This window comes from Brachycentrus maculatus, unplaced genomic scaffold, assembly GCF_059751285.1.
Source record: "Brachycentrus maculatus isolate JH-2025_06_01 unplaced genomic scaffold, ASM5975128v1 h1tg000270l, whole genome shotgun sequence".
Taxonomy (NCBI): domain Eukaryota; kingdom Metazoa; phylum Arthropoda; class Insecta; order Trichoptera; family Brachycentridae; genus Brachycentrus; species Brachycentrus maculatus.
In genome coordinates, this window is record NW_028281021.1 from 125,823 (window position 1) to 138,770 (window position 12,948).

At 28.3% G+C, this 12,948-nt stretch overlaps 1 protein-coding gene across 3 annotated transcripts in view; it reads right to left on the minus strand.

The window, feature by feature from the left end:
• Positions 1–12,948, minus strand: part of LOC148305524 (poly(rC)-binding protein 3-like) — a 258,974-nt gene that overhangs the window by 112,170 nt on the left and 133,856 nt on the right. For all 3 annotated transcript variants that reach the window (XM_088266566.1, XM_088266559.1, XM_088266554.1), the window contains one exon: positions 9,502–9,544. The gene's annotated coding sequence lies outside the window, so the exon portion shown is untranslated. The remainder of the gene's footprint in view (positions 1–9,501; positions 9,545–12,948) is intronic.

A 12,948-nucleotide genomic window follows, 5' to 3' on the forward strand; every position in this document is an offset into this window, starting at 1 on the left:
AGAAAACAAAGTGTGTGTAATTACATATTAAACCGTAAAATGATATATATATATATATATATATATATATATATATATATATATATATATATATATATATATATATATATATATATATATATATATATATATATATGGGTGTGTGTGTGTGTGTGTAAAAAGTAATAATAATAATAATCGCATTCCAATCGTAGATGGAATATAGGCCTAAGGGTAAAAAACAATTTTATTTGTTTAATTTATTAGTAAATATTTCTTGTTTACTAATAAATAAAAATACTAGACTTATGGTATAAATTCAATTATTGTATTACCTTTTTTAACAAGCACTTAAAATGACTTATTTTACAAGTAAATTTACTTCACCTGCATAAATACACATATTTATAGGAGCCCACAGTTACAGGCATGTAATTTTGAAAACGTTTGCCTGTGAAGATCTAATTAAATTCATTTCTAGAGCAGTGTCGCTAAACGCTTTCTACTTTATTATCCAAATTAGAAAACACCCAGTTCCAAGTGGAATTGTGTGCAGTACACATTACCGCGTTAGTTGTGTACTCCATTTGTGGTCAGAATGTCACTGCGAATAATTCACTTACAATGTACGAAAAGCTCATTATGTCTCCAACAAATGATCAAGCGAAATAGAACTACGTTAAACGAATGTATCCTTTAATTAAGTCATAGTTCCGTATTTAAACAAAGTAATTGTCAATATGTACACATTTTTTAAAGACAAATATTCTACATTTTCATATTTATTTTGGTAAATATCTAAGCAAGGTCAATAAATCATTTTCATTATGTAAATTTGATAAACAATGGAAACATTTAAACGTTCCTTCATTATTTTAAGAAAAGTCAGATTACTTAAAAAAAGTACATAATACGATAAATGGGCACTTTCCTGTTCTTATTTTTTTTTAATTTTATGAACCAGGTCCATTTAAAATTATAATTATACAAATTTCAAATCTGAGAGAACAAAATAAACTGAAATAAAAATATATAAGTTTTAAAAATTTATAAATATTTTTTTAATAATAAATCAATATTTAAAAAGGGATGATTTTTAATGAAAATAAGTCTACTATTAGCTATATATCCGTAAATTTTGTATAATATGTGGCTATTTATTTTTCTTCTGCTTCTGACCCTTATCCGCACTCCATGGTGCATAGAACACTACATTAGATTGATGCAATGTTAATTTGATCGTTTGATATATAAAGGTGAGGTGATTAGTCCTGCTTGCTTCAAGTACCAGTCCAGGGTAATATTAAATAAATGTTTGCGTTTTAAAGACACGTATTTTTAATGATTTCAAAAGTTTAACAAACCGATATTTCCATTTTTATATAATGATTAAAAATTAGTTAGTGTTGTTATTTGCAATCAATCCCATGGTGACACTAGCAAAACAATTCATTTATTGGGTTTTACAGGTTATTTACTTCAAATTTATCGCTATACAAACCAAATTGGACGCCTAACAATGAAATCATACGTTAAGCAAATCAAATTGGATATTTTACGAAAAAATTGAATATTACATTGTATTTTATAACGAAGTTATATATTTTTAAGTATATTCAAAGCACTACTCATGATTCAGAGTGGTATTGAAAATTTTGTCTGAAAACTTCAATACACATCGCTCGCATAGACTATGAAAGCGCCCAGCGCAGGCTTGTCAACTTGACGATGAACGCACTTGCTAGTCTTAATGATAAAAAAATTGGGCAGAAATTCACACTAACGGTAAATGTAATACTAATATGAATAAATCATATTTAAAAAAAATCAATCTTCCTTATAAAATACAATATAACGTCAATTTGATTTGTAATTTAGTTTGTCGAACGTCATATTTAAAGTAAAAAAACCTGTAAGTATATAAGAAACAAGGTAACATTTTAGTAGAGTACAAAGTTAATTTCTTAGAATGTGGAGAATGATATGATAAATGAAATGAAAATAATAGACAGTAATTAATAAAATAATAATAAATCTGCTTGTAGTGTATCAAATTATTCACTAAAGACGTGAGAAGATAGACTATAAAACAGCATTTGTGTTTGATCTCCACAGGCATTTTTTTGCACTATGCTTTTATTTTTTATGGCTCGTTTCACAATGGGGCTCGTTTCACAATGCAAAATAATTTTGCTTGAATATTAGAATATTAAAATTCAACGTTAATCGTACCGAAGTCTGGCCGTTTTCTTTTGTTTTCTTTTTATTTACCCAGTACCTTTGTCTGAGTTGTATAGGAATGCGCCTGTATGGCTTACTTCTTCCTTTGAGAGCTATTTTTATTGAAACCTTTCACAAGCTGACTGAAGTTGGCTCACAGTAAAACGGTCATAAAATTTATTCTGGTGCATGTTACAATATATCAATGTTATGTAATAATAATACATCATTTCGTGTAACGTAATTATGAATAATGCAATTTAATCATTTTCATTAATGATCTCTGCTAAATCCAAAAAATCTTAAACCAGCTTCACGTAAACCCCATAAGATTTAAGATATACATGTATGTATAAGTTCCAAAAAATTCAGTATTGTTTCTTTTTGTTGACATTTGAAGATAAAAAAAATCATTCCACATGAGAAACCTTTTACCCCAAAATTAATTGTCAATAATTTACTAGCCAGTCACTTAGTCGTAATATCTTTGTATTTTTAATTAAGTTTAACTTAGTAAATACAACTATTTCTTTTCAAAACTTCTTTAAAAAAAAAAAAAATCATATTTGCAACTGTAAAATCATTTTGAATGTACTACACAAACACACACACACACACACACACACACACACACACACACACACACACACACACACATATATATATATATATATATATATATATATATATATATATATATATATATATATATATATATATATATATACACATATAAACATTTATGTACATTTATCTGAGAAGATATTTTATGATGAAAGTAACCAAATTTCACGTTAATTTTTACCATCGAAAAATCTAATGACAAGTCATCCGTGGCTAATAGAATTATAACAAAATGCGATTTCATCTCGACAGGGTTGGCTGAAAATCTTACTTTGTGTAGAGAAATCGTAGTAGGGGTGGATTTAAGGGTTGAACGGGTCGATGGTTTTGTGTGACGTTATCAAGAGGTCTGCCGAAGGAGGAATTCGAACCAGAACTCAGATACAAAGGATAACCAGCAGACCGGGAAATTTCTTATCATATGACAGTATCCAGAAAGAAATCTAATCAATTCGCAGATACTGGGAGAGATGGTTTAATATTGTTATAATATCTGTAACGACGTCAACTTCAGATTTCCAGAATACGGGTATCTATTAAGGCAACATTTTTATTGGGATCTTTTAAAATTGGTCACATTATTGTACGTTCAATTTCCGTAAACATATTTTTTTCCTTTTACCCTGCTTTATCTAAGAATAATGCCGAGAGAAATATTATATTATTATATTTACAACTCGTGTCTTATTCAATTTGTTTGTATCAAAACATATTAATTATTTTTTAAATAGCTTGATAAATAATCAGGAGATTAGAACAGATAAAAAGTTTGAAATAAAACGACCTTTACCCGAAAAATTAATGTTTATTAAGTAAACTTAAATAATGTTCATTCAATGGTAAAACAATAGTTTTTCAACATAATTTATTTAATTTAAACTAAATCAATTACTTACGTACCTCATAAAAAAAAACATATTTTCTAAAGCAGATGTGAAATTACTTACTTTGAAACAGAAATAAAGCAAGATTTTATGTTGAAAATGTTAAAAATTTAAATAAATATTTTAAACAAAATGCTTTTATATGTATTTTTTATTATATACATTTAACGAAAAACTTACTTGATTTTTCCAACAGTTTACAGCATGTAAACAACAATATTTATAACACTCTCCTTATCATTTATCGATGACATTGTGTAATACCACATAAAAATACTACTTCATGACTACAGTCATGAAGTAGTGTTTTAAAGTGATATTACATAAACTGAACGATGAATGATAAAGAGAGTGTTATATAACCATATGACAAAGTAAACATTGCTTTAAGCACACAAAAAATATTTTCATAGACGGATGAGATTATCCCATTCTTATCACATATCTCTTCTTATATATAGACTTTTCCTATGCAAAAATGTAAAAAACTGTAATTGGTATTCATTTTTTTTTGTATTCTTATTTATCATGTATTGAAACTGTTGTTTTTCCTTCTAATAAAATAAAATAAAATAAAATAAAAATAGCACAATTCATACATCTAAACAAACACACAAAAAAACATGTTTTGTTACAGTTTCCAATATCGCAAGCCGTACCCAATTAGGGCGTTCAAGTTCGAAGCACCGTTTTTCTTTTCCTTTTTTTAATAATTATTCTCTTTATCTTGCATTAAAAACCTAATAGGATACGATTAATTACGTCGTATTTCGTAAATAGGAAGGGTAAAGATCTAGAAACAAGAGATGATAATAGACAGACTGGAGTGTGATTCGATCGGCTGTTCATTCTTCCGGAAGAAAACGAATGACCACGGGTGAGGGAATTCCAAAAGACAGATGAGATACATGAAGGGGTAGATTAATGATTAAGGGTCCTTTCAGTCTGTTTCCTACTCGTAGCTGTAACAATGTAATGTCAAAATTAATAAGTGTGAAAAGGAAAATTTATATAAATAATATTATTTATTGATATATTTCCAAATATGGATACATGTATTTTTTTTGGATACGAATATGGATACATTCATCTATATAATCATTAACTATTATTATTATTAAGTGGTCAAATTACAAGCTTAAATAATAAAAATGAAAATATTTATGTGATTATAATCCAGGATTAGGACCTAACATACTGATATAAGAGTTTTTGCTCAATAAAAAGCTTCTTTTCATTTCACCAATAGATGTCTGTAGTGAAGTTCTAGTGATTCAAGAAGAATGTTTCGAAATTTGTTCATACATATACGAGTATAAAGAACTTTCAAGGATTTGAGTAGTGTGGTTGTCAATAATGAGTAAAATTAGTGAATGTCACACGTGTGTAAAGTGATCACTAAAAGCAGCTTATGACGGTCGTCAGCCTCGTAAATGATCAGACTTCCATATGCTTCTACATCTTTGATGAGATGTCAAAAAATAATATAAATATATTTATACTTTTTGTATTAATTTTTAAATCAAACACAGATTTTTTGAGTCTACTAGGTTGTATTTTATTAAAAAAAACACATAAAAATTAATATTGTAACTATTGTAATCTCCCATAAATTATTACTGCACATATTAAAAATATCACTTAAGTACCTAGAATTGTATAGCTACATAAGGAGCGTCAGTCCATTTAATCTTCACATTCGTTTAAAAATGCCATAACTAGGCGAAACAGTTGTCACAATATCAATTTTTATTGTTTTTAAAAATAAAATACAACTTGGTAGACTCAAAAAATCTGAGTTTGATTTAAAAATTAATACAAAAATTAAAATCGAGTTCTAAAAATTAAACGCCACATCAAAAAATATATTTATACTTATTTTTACACCGTTTAAATCGTAGTTGATGTGTGTACTTCCCCATGAATAATTTGCAGCTCTTACAATCTCAACATATTATTAATCAAAAATGCTTTTATTTTTATTCTTTATAGACTTTACGGTGAATTCCAATTTCAGACCTAATTAACTTACCCATTTGAAGTTTTCAAGTGCTTCTAAAATATCACATTCCGATATTATGTTTGTGTTTCTCATTCGAAGCCAACGAAGTTTCTTTCCTAAAACAACAACCGATCATTACTTTATCAACTCTGAGGTAATATGTAAAGTATGATTGCTTGTTTTTAAGAATCCAACTGATTTAATATATGAAAAGTTTTAATTATGTGAGTCAACACAAACAAAAGAAGGAGGGTTGAAAACACGAAGACAAACAAAGTGTTGAATTTATGGCTCGAGTGTTCAAACATAGTACAAGTAATATTTAATTTACGGTATTGAATCCCGAACGCTTTCCATGGAAAATTTAAGATAAGTAGGTCTGAATTAAAATTCTTAACTAATTATATTTTTACTTTTTTTGTTGCTTTTTACAACAATGCAAGTAATGTTAGTATATAACTACTCGCCTAAATGTTTGTCAACCGGTTTCGAGAGGAACTTACCTCTTTGTCAGGTTACATACTAACATTGTTAAGTAAAAAAGCTAAAAAAGAGAAAAATTACTAACCAAAAATATTTTTTTAAAAATATTAATAGTATGATCAAATTTTGTTATGTTCACATTTACAAACTACAAGGATGTTTATATGAAAAATATTGCAAAATGTACTTTCAAAAAAGGAGTTTCTCAAGCTAGACAAATGCCAGGTTGGAAGCCTTGCGATGCGATCTTCTATCGTATATAAATGATAGTATATCATTCCACACGAGAAACTTAAACCAAAATAAATTTTCATTAATTTATTCGCCAGTCACTTAGTAACAATATCTATGCATTTTTATTTTAAGTTTAACTTAGTACATACAACAATTTCTTTGAAAAACATATATATATATATATATATATATATATATATACATATATATATATATATATATATATATATATATATATATATATATATATATATATATATATATATATATATATATATATATATAAATATATTATATATATATATATATATATATATATATATATATATATATATATATATATATATATATATATATATATATATATATATATATATATATATATATATATATATATATATATATATATATATATATATATATATATATATATATATATATATATGTATATATATATGATATTTCCAGTTTATGGTACAAATAAGCAAGAAACACTGGGAAACTATTCGCATAAATTATTATATGTGCATACACACTTTGGAAGCACTTTACAGTTGAGCTTTAGTTCATATTAGGAAGGAGCCTGCCTCGTGTATGCACACGACCTGCTCCAATGTATATATGTATGCTAAAGATTTCAAATTTGCACTATTAGGTAACTTTGAAGTTAACTGCATAAGCTTATAATGTGAAAAGCACTTTCCCATAAACAAATTTCCGCTGATGCAATGTTAAATGTATCAAGAACACATACAGAGTAGTGCTCTTGAATACTTTTACGGTTAATTATATGAAATGGTGACATAACGAAAACTGATTTATTTTACTATATTCATTTGTAATTTATGTATCAGGTGTGAGATTTAATTTGAAAGTAAAAGCTTTACCTTCATGGTAATATAGCTTTTACTTTACTCAAAATAATTTTATTTTAATTTAATATTCAGGACCATTATTTTATTGTCAATACCGATAGGAATTTTTTTTTTAAATCACGGTCATTGTAAATACAAGTATTTTTCATAATTTTTTAAAAATAACTTCAATGTGGAGAAAAACCAGATTCGTGAATAAGTATTTGAACAAATTCGAAATGTTTTGAATAAAAAAACAAAAAACAATTATAAGCTTCATAAAAAAAATAAAACCATGAATCCTGGCGTTTCTCAGTATGTAAAAATAATCTGGTGTTCGGAATATGCATACATACAAATAAAAGCTTTTGCCAAATAAAAGCTTTCTCAATCCAACATAGATGCTGTCGTGAACTCACGTGTACTGTGTCATGACATTGATTTGTTCATCAAGCTTTACAAACTTATGACAGGGCATACGCTGTGTAAGTACGCAGGCTTCTATATTATTCTTCATCTATGTTGAGATGTCTAAAATTCTAAGTAAAAGTAAAGAATAACCTCAAAATAAAAATTTGCCGTAATGATTCGTAAGCCCTCTAAATGCTCAGAGTTATAAATCATATATGTATTGTTCTTCATCTACATATGTTGAAATGTTTTAGAAGTTCTTAAAAATCTCAAAGCAAAAAAGTACTTCAAAATAAAAATGAGTCCGGTAAATGCCCAGACTTCTTTCAGAAATTCTTCATCTATGTTGAGTAATGGTCAGCCTCCGTAGTGTAATGGTCAGCACTCTCGACTACCGTTCTGGAGGTCCCGGGTTCGATTCCCAAGGGGGGTAAAATAAATATAACTGATTTTTTCACTGTCATATTTATTCAATATTACCCTGGACTGGTACCTGAAGCGGAGGGCTGATCACCTTTCCTTCATGTGTAAACGATCAAGATAACACTGCATTTATATGACGCAGTGCCTTATGCACCATTGGGGTGCGGATAAGGGTTTTATGTTGAGATGTCAACAAAAAAAAACTAAAAGTAAAGAATAACTTCAAAATAAAAATTCGCCCCGTAAATCCTTTGACTTCCATATTTTTCTTCATCCATATAGGGATGCTAAGATAAAAATAAATTATTTTTAATTTTTCTTTATTCCTATGTCCCCAATTATCTGTGAACCAATTCAGTAATCCCAAAGGGTGCTTGGGACACGTAATACCCACCGGAGTAGAACAATTTTAATCCCATGTCAAAGGATTTTCTCAGTATGGCAACTGTTATGGTAATATGATGGTAAACACATCAAAGCCCCGCCCTCGCTCATCATCGCATCCGTGTGCTCACTAAATCACATAATGTCGATAATTTGTGATCATCCGTGATCATTGGCCGTCATTACTAAAGGTGAAAATACCTTCAAAGCTTTTATCGTTAGTCTTGTTTCACAGCTGAACGGATAATTGTGCTCATGTTATATTAACACAAGAAATTAAATTATGTTATTTGAACAAGTGCTCACTGAGCACGTCAATACATAAATTTAGAACGTGGAGCTTTGAAATTTATACATTAATATTTTTTATATGATTCATTTTCTCCTTTGAAAAATAATTCAGAGCTTTTCAAAAAGACAAGTTTAATTACAATATTCCCAATTATTTTTTCCTGAATATTAATATTTTTTCTTCTTCTTCTTCTTCTTCTTCTTCTGCTTAGAGTAGGCATTGTGATTTGTTTAATAGGAATATTTATGTATAATATTTATCTATGTATGAATGCGAAATCAAAGGCAGGAGAACTAATATTTACAAAATATTAGATAAAAAAATGTTTGAAAATATTCAAGAATATGATTTTATGCTTGAATGTTGCCTGACTACAGTCGAAATGCGATTTCTCAGATAAATGTGCGACAAAACAATGTATGAGAGATATTCGATTTATAATGAAAGAAAGCAAGCCTGAGATAAGCATTATCGATATAATTAAGAAAGGTTTGTTAAAATAGTTGTTGACGTATATAACGCATAGGGAAAGATGAGTAAACAACTTATTTATGAAGCAATGTAGTTGGAATCATCGGTGGTAATATATGGGAAGATGCATGAATGTGGAAGAGGCCAAGATTGTTTGTGCACAGAGCTGTGTGGCATTATATTCTCTATATAAATCTTTATATTTTATAAAATATTATAAAATAAATAATTTTAGCTTACCCTCTATCGTCCAAGTATTATGACGAACCAACTCCTTAAAAATCTGCAAGTAAAGTAAAAATGTATGAAATTAAAATCAATTAAGAAAAAATTGCTATTTTTAATGTAAATTCCAATGCTTCCACCTTCTTCTTTTTTGAGATGTCAAAAAATGTTTTCTATTCATATAAAAATGTCTTCGTTTACAAAATATAATGTAAAACCTCCATTTAAAAGTAATACATGAAGCCTCTTAATTTTACTAGCAAATCGAATGGTATGCAAACGGGGATTATATTTGGGTGTCCGTATTTGATAGGAAACAGATTACAGGAGCAACATCCCCTTAGTTACCGCTTTATTAACAGCATTCCGGAAATGATAACTTCCGGCGTCCGAAGACCGGAAAACGGAAACTGTCTACCATATTGTGGCGCTACGTACACAGATAAACATTGCAGACCACATTGTTTCAAATTAGGGGTTTTAACGGAAACATAACACATTTTTATCTTTTCTTCACACAAGAGTTTTTGAAATTAAATTGTACTTATGAAAAAAAATATATGAAAATTCCAAATATATTTTCTGAATATGTTACACTAAATCTATCATATATATACAATATAATGACCAATTGCAATATTGTGACTGCACTGAGTTTTTTCGTGTCGAAAAAACAGAATACAGTAATTATTTTTAAAATACTAGTAAAAGAAAAATGTTGTAACAATAAAAAACGACATTGAAAAATGATATGATCTATTTCAGATCTTCCTATTTCTATTACCCATTTTTGAAAAGCTCTTTTGTTTATTAAATTTCCAGATTTAATGACTATGAATAATAGAAGCAAATTGTACAACTTCATTGCATAATAATCAAAGTTTTCCTGACCAAAAAAGATATGTGCTAGGTTTAATTTGATATGGTCCTGTGTTTCATATCTCATAGTTCTCGGTATGTTACCATAAAATGTGCTGGTTGTGGTTTGTGTGCTTTGCTGAGAATAAAACAATAATTTTAATTTTAATTTTTAAATAATAAATGTTTTGAAAATTATCATTTCTATGTGAAGTAATTTAGAAGAATTGCGTCAGACGTAGAGTACGATTGAAATGAATATGTAACGAAAAAGAGAATTTAACGTTACTTTGTTCTAAAAATTGCTTTAAATAAGTACTATATATACAAGCACCTACCTACTGCTAAATTACTTTTATAAATTTTATTAATTTGACTTTGAGGTACAAAAGTAATGATTTTTACCAACATCTTTTTGCCAAATCGTTCTGATATTTCACATTTAAGGTATTAATTAAGTTTTCTGATCCTTAGTTTTTATCAATTAAATGCAGATGTACGATCAGTTTAAATTTCATTAAAATAAGCTTGTCATTATTTTAAAATATTAATTTTTCTTTTAAACACATTTGCAATTATATAGTTAAATAACAATTACGTAGTTTTTTCCACGTGAATTTTATTTGACCAGCGACCGGATTTCATAGTAACCGACATCATCAGACAGACCCAGTCTAATGATGTCAGTTCTGATGAAACCCAGTCGCTGGTCAAATAAAATTAATATGGACTAATGTACATACTTAGTTGTTATTTTATTCTATAAAATGCAGTTCCACCAAGAAATGTCATTACAAAACATTAAAATAAATATATTTGCAATTAGTTCTTCTCCCTCTTAATCCTCATTGCTGAGGGTTGTGACCCTTGCAGAAGCAATGACTCTTCTCCAGTTATCCCTTGACTGCGATTAGTACTTGTTTAGTTTAGATTAGTACTTGACTTGCAATTAGTACTTGTGGATATAATTAAATTTCCACATAGAGACACTAAGTATCATGCCTTGGTAATATTTTGTTAAACTACCAAGATTAAAACAAAATAAACAATGTGTCGAAACATTGAAAATTTTCAACGCCCTCTTGACTTTCCTGTTAAACCTGTGTCTGATTGATTTGATAAAATTTTATATCGATAGACTGTTTAATTTTAAAGCCAGTAGGGAATAATATTTAAGATTATGGTATAAACATATAATGTTATCTGTAATTCCTTCGTATGTTCTTCCTTGTATGCATTCTGTTCCTTCGTATAGGAATATTATGTACGCATACCATAATGGAATTAACGTGCAACAGCTGGTTCTCTGTAACGCATCGATAATTTGGTTATGTAGATCTAATGGAATATTCTATAATAGTATGCACTTACCAAATTCAATACTGTTCATGTATGATTTCACTAATAGACCTACTTTAATATAACCATGATTTGATGATTCATCAGAATCCTTAGATAGACATATGTGCAAGTGTTTTTGCCTAGAATTTTCACTCATGAACCACATGAAATTATAGTAATTTTAAACATAAAGAGTAAATCCACTCACGAGAAAAAGTTGAAGCCTGAGTAGGGCCATGATAAGCGGTGTTGCATAAGCCGTAGCTAGATCTCAGAGTCATTTGGACGTAAGGTCATTTAAAAAAATAGACATTTATCACGAACTCAGCATGACAACCGAGTCCAGTTTTATATTGACGGCCGTCAGGGGTATATTTTTAAAATGAAATTGTTTGTAATAACTAAGCTTTATTTTTTATAAAATACATAATTTGATCTTCCTTTCAAATTACCAGAAAATATTCTAAAATATTGAAAGTGTTAAACTAAGTCATCTTTCGGTATTGAAAAAAATACTTGATGCTTTCAAAATAGTTTATAACGACAAAGTTATTTATTGACTAACTGTCCAAATGCAATTTTATTTGTTTTACACCCCATTTACATTTTGCTGCATAAATTGGAGTTGTTATCTTTATCATCGTAAAAAATGTATTCATTTTATTAGATACTATTTTAGTCTCTCTTTCCTTAAAATATATGTGAAAAAATATACATGCTTCACAAATTTCTCAAATGATGGCGCCAAAATTATCTATAACTCCAGATCCATTAAATTACAACCAGTACGTTAAATAGAGCCAAGACCATTGTATACATAATACAAGTTCCAAAAAAATATGAAATATGAATAGTCTATAAAAGACAGAAAGGGGAAAATTTCGCAAGTATATAAAAATATCACTTTAGCTAGCCAAATACCAGATCGTAAGCACTAGGATGCTCAGACTTCCATCTTCTTTCATATAAAAAAAAGATATTTTATCTCAGGTTAAGACAGCTTTAATACATATTTATCATCGTATTTAAAGTCCTCTACTGTAATTTTTATTTTACGCAAAAAATATATTTGAAAATAAATAAAGAAAATAATTATTATGATCAAAGATTCATATGAATAGCCTTCAAAAGGACGTATTGAATAAACTTTTTGAATACCCAAGCAACGCCTCCATATCGGCCGTAAAGCCTAGCAGGGCGACTCGTATAAGGTTCCATTTGGATGACTCCGTTCCAGATATTTATTCCTCCCGACTGAGCAAG